We start from the raw sequence: 7,760 nt of genomic DNA, 5'->3' as shown, positions 1-7,760 counted from the left end.
GGGGTTAGTTTCATTCAAATCATGCAAATTAGAGTCAAAAACAAGAGAAAAAGCGTTAGGAAAAGTAGATACGTTGGAGGCGTATCATGGCCCCAGTTCGGTCCCTCCTAGCAGCAAAAACTAGAATTGCCTCATGAACGAGCACTGCACCATCATGTGATGATTGATATCTTTATGTGCCTGATTAGTTCATGAACTACTTGATTACTTTCCATGTGACAATATATAAAGAACTACTGCTGCTAAGTAATGGCGCATGCCGTGCGTTCACACTTGTGTTTCCTAGCTCTTTACTGCCTGACATGTGGCAGCCAGTGAATAGTGACTGTGGGTAAACAGTGACCATGGGTGTATAGTCTCCGTGGATGAATGGTACTTCATATGAATAGTAACCGCAAAACATTGACTTCATGCGAACATTATTCTCTGTAATAAGGCAAACACACTTAGTACGGATGGTAATTATTTATGCAAACAATATTTTTGTGAATAAAAATACAATTTTTCTTTTAAAAAATTGTGTTTTTTACACATCATAGACAAGCGACCATTGTACTAGGTTTGTGCATACTTCACGCTGAGATGACATCCAAGAAGTTCATTGCAAAACAGTAAAAAACAGGTCTCAAATTAGCTTCCTGGTTTTTCCTTCTTTGTGCTGATTTACGTTAGAACAACACATATTAATTCAGACGGTCACCGCTTTGAATGAATTTTCAGGAATATTTTCTTTCTTCTAGCCTCTGCATCGCATTAAAAACGTGAGGTAGAGGGAATGCACAACAATATTATTTCTTTCCTCCCTTCTCATAAATCTACAATAATGGGGAGCAAGTACAAATAAATTACATAGGTTTGTATACATAAATAAAAGAATTAAACTAGCCAAGCTATCGTCGATCTTCTGCATTCCAGTGCTTTGGCGTGAATCTTCCCTCTTTCATCTCAACTGCAGCAAATAATTAACACATACATGCGGTGGATATATCTTCTTATCTTTTCCCCTACATTTCTGAAATTGTGAGCAATCATGTACAATATTTGGATCAAATAATAAAAACATCACACGTAGTTACATGGTAATAGAAGATTCTTTTCCAATTTGTTCTTCTTTGTAGCAATATCACCCATGTCATCATCCTAAATTGACTAAACTATACAGTACTAATGAGAATATAGGCCCTAAAGCGCTCTAGAAATGCTTTGGCAATTCTTTCCATACATATTTTCGTATGCTTTTAGCACACTTTGGATGTCTGATAAATGTTTCTATTATTAACTAGAGATACCAATTTATGTTCTCTTTGATATATATTTTTAGCATCTATATTGTTTTGAAACATGTTATACAAACCCTTAGGCAGATACTAACTCTTTTGTTTTTGCTTATATAATTTAGAAACTAGCAGTAATCATACAAACTCTTTGATCAAGTAACTAACAGTAAGCGGGTTATTCTCATGATGGGTGTTTATCCACTTGTAATTTCATGGGAGAGACTGGTAATTGGGATGCCCAATCCCACTAAACAAAAATAAAGAAAAATATAATAAAACAAACTCCCCCTGGAAAGTTGATTGTTTTGAGGGCACCCATCAATTCGGCTAGCCATGGCTTGTGTTTGTATGGTTGAGGGGGAGTAGACTTTTCATTTCCATATGGGAACCACCGATAATTCGTTTAGCATGGAAGATATTGAAATCCGTAGTCGTGACATTGACAGGAAAAGCACACCACTCAAAATGTTTTCATCTCTATTTTTAGCAATGAACTCTGGCACCGCTGCAAATCCCTCCTTCCCTCCGCGAAGGGCTTCTCTTTTACTTTTCTGTCAATTTTATTTTTGTTGAATCAACTTCTTATCCCAACCTCAGTTATTCTCTACTTGGCAAGCATCATGTGGTGGGGAAAGTTCCAGGCACATATATCCAGTCAAATATGTTTGATAATGAATTATTATTGTTGAAAATTATCTCTATGATAAGTAAGTTGGGAGGCAAAACATTAAGCTCCTATCTTCCTCTGTATTCTATGAATGTTGTTTGTTCTAAAAATATGCTTTGAGTAGTAGCAATCATAGAAGACTATATGATAATTGAGTATGTGGAGCACTTAGACTTCCCCAAAAATAGTATGATTTTGGTGATTAGGAACATAGGTCGTTAAGTTTAAAAAAGTATTGTTCGAACCATGACATATGATTTGATTGCTACTTTGTCATGATGAGTTTTATGAGAAAGGGTTGTTGTTAATGATGCTAGAAAAAGTGACTAAAAGTATCATTAGTCAAACTATGCACTATGCTAGCATTCACACTTCATAAATTATTTCTTTTATTATTTAGCTACTCGAGGATGAACAGGAATTAAAGCTTGGGGATGCTAACATGTCTCGAACGTATCTATAATTTATGAAGTATTCATGCCATGTTTGTAATAATTTTATAAGGTTTTGGTGCACTTCTATATGATTTTCATGGATTAACATATTAACCTTGTGCCCAGTGCCAGTTGCTGTTTTCTGGTTGTTTTTGGTTTTCCAGAAAATCCATACAAAACGAAGTCCAAACACGATGAAACTTTTTGATGATTTTTTGGAACATAAGAGACACCTGAAGCTTCGTGGGAGGACCAGAAGACCCACGAGGCAGTGGCAAGTAAACCCGGCGTGACCTAGGGGGTAGGGAGGGGGTTGTTGCCTTGTGGGCCCCTCGTAACTCATTTTGGCATGAAATCAATGCTGAAAATTCTTATAAATTGAGAAACCTGCAGAAATATACCTAGAGCTTCGACTCTGCCACCGCAACCCTCTATTTCAAAGAAACCCCATCTGGAGCCCTTTTCCGGCACCCTGTCGGAGGGGGAAATCATCACCAGAGGCCATCTTCATCATCCCGGCAGTCTCCATGACGAGGAGGGAGTAGTTCACCCTCGGTGCTAAGGGTATGTACCAATAGCTATGTGTTTGATCTCTCTCTCTATATATATATAGGGTCGCGCTATTCATCACCCTGGGTGAAGAATTCTTATTCTTCACCCCTGCCAGCTTGTGCATCCATGCCTCAAACCACAAACCGTAAGAAACAAAAGGTTTGTGAGGTAATATTATAGCATGGAAGGAAGAATATGTCCTCGCACCCAAACCACCGTAAAGAAAACAGTGCAAGGTAATCTTAATGTTTGCATGGCAGTCAATTACCTCCTTTAGCCTCGAAACCAATATGGCGCATCCTCCTGTAATCTTACGGCTACTCAGATAATCTTACATCGATCTGTAGCAAAAATGAAATATGAGATTTAAGTAACATAGGCCACTATGACAATTCTGTTGGAGGCATTTTTGTCATCACAAGAAACATAGGCCACTAACAATTCTGTAGGAGGCATTTTTGGTGATAGTAAGAAACATAGGCCATTAATTAACTCTTGCACGAGGAATTTTCGGTAACCATAGAACAAATTGGTCTAATAAATAGATTCCATGTAGTGGTTCGGGGAAATACCCCACGTAACAAAAACCATCATTACAAGTAGAAATAAAATTTGTTTGAAAACAACTGAATGCCACTTAGCACTAAGTAACTAGTAGCATGAAATATTCAGAAATCACTATTACAAAACTGAATACTACCAAACTTGAAAACTGACTATAGTACTTCTGAACTTGATCTTCAAGCAGCTTAATTTTTAGGTGACCATAGGTTTTCCACCAACTTCATCTGTTCAGCAATGCCTCCAGGACTGAAACACTGAATGCAACATGGTATTGTGCTATTAATAGTATTGGAGCAATTAGGTTCACTTTTCTTCTCCCCAAAACCTGATTTTTTCTACTGGTTACTACTCCCTCCGTCCCGCAATATAAGACGTTTTTGCAAGCTATGTTTAGTTTGCAAAAACGTCTTATAATATGGGATGGAGGGATTAGTAAAAGGTCTGAAATTTCAATTTAATGTTACTCATACCCACCATAAATAAGAAGACATTACTCTCTACCCTCATACATTTATTGTCATCCACTTGAACAGATACCTGAAAAGCAGAATATTATCAGTTCTCAGAAGTATACTAACAAACAGATAGAGGCCCCCAACACACAAGCGCATATAACACTTTAGGATTAATATGCTTCACTACCCTAAACTGGACACAATGTTGAAAGCATAGATATCTCAGAGGGATATTAGGTGTACCAAACTGTTCGGAATGACATGAACCTATAACACGCTATGAATCAAAAGTATAGTGAGAAACAAGATAAATAGGCAAACTCCGTAACTATTGTTTCAATGCACACTAAACCATGTATTTTATCAGTGTGCCAGATATAATGGTGGGGGTCATCATATTTAACTAGTTTGTGTCTTGTAACTGAATGTTATACAAGATTACTCCTGGATTGAGGGCGGGTTAAACTGCAAATCTGCGAAGATTGACAAGCAATCGGCTGAAAACTAATTGACAATTATTCAAAAATTTCAGCCTGTAAAAATTGACAATTGTATGCATGCCTAATGTGATTTTCTTCCCATGTGGAATACCCAGAAAAAATGACTGAAAATGAGAACTGTTTCATTCAAATTGCAGAGCCAGTGAGTAGCTCGCAAGTGTAAGTACAACATGGATGTGAATAGGGTTGTATGAGAGTAACAATCCCAGGTCAGATCTCTCACAACATCCTCCAGATTCTTGAGGAGTTGAGGACAAGTATTTTTTCCCATAGATCGCTTTTCGATGAGAAGTATAGTTACGACCATTACATCTTTAATCTTACTGCTTTGCCAGATGGTAAAAAGAGCTAAAAAGACGACCATAAAAATCAGTACGGCCTAATTGAGTATTGTTGTACTTTACCACATCCACTGAAGTAGGAAGTTAAAATATTAGAGGTGAAAACGGTAGCATATGCATACACAAACAGTAATTCATATACAATCGAAGTATAAATCATGTGTCATGCAAATGCGGGAGCAAAGGTACGCTAACCTATGTAATGCTAGTGAACTATGCACCTCAAAAACTCACATACATCTGAAATTACAGCAGAACTAGACAAAAATTACATGGAACTGGCGAGGAAAGCATCCACATCTATTTTTTATAAGACAGATTTATGCCACCATGAAAGAAGGTAACCTAGAACAACACGAACAAAAGTATGTGGTTTCGAGGGACTTGAAGCTGACATAACACTCTTACCTTATTTTCATGTAAAAAACAAACCGAAATCCACTGATTAGTGCACCGGTATCATATTGACTACCCAACGGGGGTAAGCACAAGCATATGTATGGTGTGAAAATGCATTACCAGCAACCTATAAGTGGCCATTACTTGTCATAATGGCCCTTCGAATAAAATGTGTGAGCAGCAAACACACAATCATTCGGTACAACTCAGCTGATTTAGAAGGTAGTTAGATCATGTTCCCCAAATTCAGATTCAGGATAATCAATCAAGAATATATACTCTGCAAACCAACATTTAACAAATAGAAAATTTAAACAACGAAGCATTAACCACACACAGATAAGTATATTATGTATTTTCATGTTAAGAATTTCTGAAGCTATTCAGATAAGGCATCAGAATCAAAATGTTCATTGCCACTAATTCTCTAGCAAATAGACAATTAGCAAAATGCAGGCCTCCTAGAAGGAGCAAATAAACAACTATTAGGGGGAAAGGGAAATGTTTTGTCCTCGATAGCTAAGCCACAGCAAATCAATAGCAATCATCTATTAAGGGAACATTGAGATTGATTAATTGATGACTAGCATGGCTTACTACACAAATTGGGCGGAAACACATCAACATTAAAAGTTAGGTTTATGCTAGTTCAACCAAATAAACAGTCAAGATAAGACATCAAGGAAGAGGGCCAGTCTTGTACCTCATTGCAATTGAAATAAATCTAATTTGAAACTGGTAGTAATCACGAATTGCTCCAAACTGCATGAAACAAGAAAATTAAGTTACTCACATACTGAATAAGTAATATTGGTCATGCAGTCAGCTGAATAGAGAATAGCATATTGTACACACAAGATAACAAAATTAACACTTAAGTAATTGTAATGATCAGAAGCAAGAACTCCACACTTAATTTAAACAAAAACCCTCCAAATCCTAGCATTGCCAGAAGATCTCAATACACATTCATAGGAGAGCTCTAGCTACTTCCTTTTCTTTTGCGGGAAGAGAGCTATCTATTCTCTTAACAACAAAATTCAGGATTCAACTAATTCATAAGCATCAAAAGAAACTTTAGTTTGTAACCAAACATGTACATATTCTTCTATCTTGTATTGCCCAAACAATTTATGGACTAGAATGCACGTGAGCAAACATAGAACTATCTTTGAGTTCCTTCTAGATTGCAAAAGAAAACAGAGACATAACATTGACACGGTCACTAATTTGTGTTGCTAATTGAAAAACAACATGTGTGTGCAATGGAAACAGATTGAATTGGACATGTGCTGCTAACTTTGAGGATTTTCCTTATGAACAAATTCAGAAAAACAGATTATTCACATGCCTTAATCATATTACCAGCGATTCTTTATGGGCTGTGCGATACCTGAATACATCAAGGTGAACTTGAAGTCATGGAACTTGAGCTGGTGAGGACATCATGCATGTTTGAGCGGTCAAAACTAATTAACAAGATGCATTCGTTCATTCAGCTTATGGTGAGTGTGTATGCTTTCGTGTCTTGCCGTGAGTACACCATACTTACCATTTTCTCGCCTGCACAACATTTGCCTAGTCCGCAAGTCTTGCATCTTCTTCTGCTCCTAGATTTCTTGGCAGAATTCCAATTCCTTGTTTGCCTAAAAAATTCACTAAATATAAAACAAATTCCTCATAAAATGAATTATCTTTAATTGAGAAATTTTTCTTGTAGGTTTGTGCAAATTTCGATAATACAAATATACAGAGAGTTAGCATCGTCAGCCAGGTCCAAACAGAGACATAGCATTGTCAGCTAGGTACAGCTGTATAGATTGATTGTTTATGTACGTCATTACTAACATCCAATTATTCGCAAAAAAAATTACTAACATCCAATTAAGTCGGAACCATCATTTATAGCTACAAGGAAGAAAATTCGTGAATTCTAAACAAAAGCAAAAACGCAGAGAGGATTCACATGTCTTGCGAAAAAACTAAAATGTCTCAACTGAATCAAAGTCTGATACTCTACCGTTGTTCCTTTTGCTCCGTAGCATTGAGCTCTCCTCTTCTTCTATGTCATCGGCTAGGCCTTCTTCTCCACCTCCATCATCTCACTGTCAGGTGCCTGTCTCCAGCATCACTTCCATCACTCCCTAAACTCCTCTTTTTTTTCCTTTTCTTCCCTAGTTTCTTCCCCTTCCCCTGCACTGCTCCCAAAAATCAATAACCCTAACCCTAGAAATTCAGAAATTAATGGAGGAGGAGAGGTTAAGAAGAGGAGGGGGTCTTACAAGCGATAAGACGCCGAGGGTGGAGACGGATGCCATAGAAGGCCGCTGGCGCCGCCGAGCTCGCCCCGATCGTTGCACCGCCCACGTCGCCTCCGGTTCGCCACCGCGTGGGAGAGGGAAAGGGAAGTACACCACGCTCGAGAGAAGTAGCCATCGCAATTGGGTCATTCCTCCGGTGCCATCCCTGCCGTCGCCGCCGCAATTGCGAAATAGAAGGGACAGGGGAAGGGGAACGTCATCATGTGAAAACTGCTCATAGCGACTGGGGAATTGGCTAGATTGTTTTTTC

At 38.0% G+C, this 7,760-nt stretch overlaps 1 long non-coding RNA gene across 4 annotated transcripts; it reads right to left on the bottom strand.

The window, feature by feature from the left end:
* Window positions 1-3,483: 3,483 nt before the first annotated feature.
* On the bottom strand, window positions 3,484-7,729 carry LOC119368268. Of its 4 annotated transcripts, none has more exons than XR_005176588.1 (4): window positions 7,472-7,729; window positions 7,210-7,387; window positions 3,969-6,835; window positions 3,484-3,748 (listed from the first exon to the last, which is right to left on the bottom strand). It is a non-coding gene; the product is annotated as an uncharacterized LOC119368268 (long non-coding RNA). The 4 variants fall into 4 exon arrangements; XR_005176590.1 differs by having other exon boundaries at window positions 3,484-5,951; window positions 6,742-6,835; XR_005176583.1 differs by having other exon boundaries at window positions 3,484-6,835.
* Window positions 7,730-7,760: the final 31 nt, after the last annotated feature.

Source organism: Triticum dicoccoides, chromosome 1A (assembly GCF_002162155.2).
Source record: "Triticum dicoccoides isolate Atlit2015 ecotype Zavitan chromosome 1A, WEW_v2.0, whole genome shotgun sequence".
Taxonomy (NCBI): Eukaryota; Viridiplantae; Streptophyta; class Magnoliopsida; order Poales; family Poaceae; genus Triticum; species Triticum dicoccoides.
This window is presented reverse-complemented; position numbering and strand designations above follow the sequence as displayed.